The sequence below is a fragment of the Cibotium barometz genome, chromosome 9 (assembly GCF_041138505.1).
Source record: "Cibotium barometz isolate CiBa-2024 chromosome 9, ASM4113850v1, whole genome shotgun sequence".
NCBI lineage: Eukaryota > Viridiplantae > Streptophyta > Polypodiopsida > Cyatheales > Cibotiaceae > Cibotium > Cibotium barometz.
In genome coordinates, this window is record NC_141054.1 from 25,666,456 (window position 1) to 25,668,613 (window position 2,158).

The 2,158-nt window shown below is 41.2% G+C and overlaps 1 pseudogene across 1 annotated transcript; it reads left to right on the forward strand.

The window, feature by feature from the left end:
• Positions 1-603: 603 nt before the first annotated feature.
• On the forward strand, positions 604-1,436 carry LOC147635382 (dirigent protein 2 pseudogene; annotated as a pseudogene). The gene has a single exon (XR_015266581.1). The product of XR_015266581.1 is annotated as a dirigent protein 2 pseudogene (transcript).
• The last annotated feature ends 722 nt before the right edge of the window (positions 1,437-2,158 follow it).

The window sequence follows — 2,158 nt, forward strand, 5'->3', positions numbered from 1 at the left end:
AAAGGGAAATTTTTTATTTTAAAAAAAAGGATAATGAGAGAGGGTCCAAGAATCGTTGAAAGAAAATAGAGGCAAAATTAAAAATTAAAAAGAAAAGGAGGAGAGAGAAAATAAGGAAAGAGACAAAAATAAATAAATAAATTCAAGAGCCATACTTTATGGTCGAATATCATGAGGGGCTTCGCCAAAACTACTCCTCTAGAAGAAGTAGTAGATGCTTTTGTACTACTGCTCTTAATTTGTAGAGACTCTTCTTCTTCTTCTTCTTCTACCACCACCAACAAAAAGAAAAATTGAATTAGAAAAAGTAAAAGGGAAAGTAAAAGGAGGAGAGAGAAAAGGAAAAGGAAGAAAGAGAAAGTAATGAAATAAAGAATTTGAAAAAAAAAACGGATGAAGAAATGCTGAAGAGAGGAAAAAAAAAGAAAAGGGAAATTTTTTATTGAGAGAAAACAAAAGGGTCCAAGAATCGCCGAAAGCAAATAGAAGAAAAAACAAAAGGAGGAGAGAGAAAATAAAGAAAGAGACTAAAATAAATAAATTCAAGAGCCGTACTTTACGGTCGAATATCTAGACGGCTCGCCTCTCTCTCTCTCTTTCTCTTTCTCTGTGTCTGTGTGTGTGAGATCTCCCAGTCATGAGGGGCTTCGCCAAGACTACTCCTCTAGCAACAGCAGCTTCTGCTTTTATTGTGCTGCTGCTGCTCCTAACTTGTAGAGACTCTTCTTCTACCTTCATTAAAGCTGCCGTGGAGGCGAAGAGGGAGGCCGTGAACTTGGTGTTCTACATGCACGACATCCCTGCGTCGCCCAACCCCACGGCCGTTGTGGTGGCGGCAGCCAACGGCAATTTTAGCAACCCATACGGCCTAGGCTTAACCTTTGTGTTTGACGACAAGCTAACGGAGGGGCCTGACCCAGAGTCGGGTGTGGTGGGGAGGGGCCAGGGCTTCTACAGCGTCGCTTCTCTCACCAGCCCAGATCTTTTGCTGGTCTTCACCGCCGTGCTGCACACGCCGCAGCACATGAACGGCAGCACCATCTGCCTCCATGGCTCCGACCGCATCGCTCTCCCCGAGAGGGAAATCAGCGTGGTGGGCGGCACCGGCCACTTCAGATTCGCCCGGGGCTACGCTACCATCCGCACCATCTCCGTCAACGGCTTGAACGCTGTGTTGAGATTCAACATTACAATGCGCTTCGTTTGATTACGTCCTGCAGCTTGTTTAGCATCAACAATGCATTGTAAATCAATATTGGACTACTATCTTGTTTCAAAATATCATCACTAGCTATAATAATCGTATCAACAATTGTAATTCTGCGCAGTTTGTTTGCTGCAGATACAAGCATACCTCGTCTCTTTGAACGTCGCGGTAATTATTGATGTTCAAGTTAATCATGACGCTAATCAATCACTAGTGAATTCTCTTTATTCAACTCAGCAGTATGCCCACCAATCCAAACGTCCGGCCCTAAGCCACCATGGATAGATCATTGTGAAAATGTAGCCACCAGTTACCACAATTATTGGCAGGAAAACAGAAACAAGGCCTTGGAAGTCCGCTCTGTTAAATTTTAATGGCTTGTCTAGCAAAGTGAATTCGAATGCATAAAGTCTAATATTGGTCACAGGTAAAGCAGTTTGCTAATACAAAATTTTGCCCAACAGATTATCTCACAAATTACAACAATTAAAACTGTTACGCCTTAAGCAAAAACCCAAGGTGAACCTACCTATAGCTCAATTTGCAGTTAAATAAGTCATGAATTGATTTTGAGGGCAGACCCATCCATGTCTGAGGATCATATAAAATTGTATTTTCTTTGACCTAGGCTAGTACATAGATCATTAAGAGCAATGGTTGTATTTTCTTTGGCCTAGGCTATAACATAGATCATTAAGGGCATTTGAGCATAAAAAGAGCCTCGTAAGGATCTCTAATTTTAAGGAATTAAGATTAATTTTATTGAGGCTTAAGGAGACAAAGCTCATAATGACGCCTACTTTTGGGCCTAAAAATAGGGAATCTCTCTAATTTTCGAACTAGGATTCTCTTTCTAGCTGTTAAAACCCCTACTAGAATCACTGATATCTACACTCTCAATCTTATTTACTCCACTTTAATAGTTGTATTTGAAACTCCCCCCACATTCCG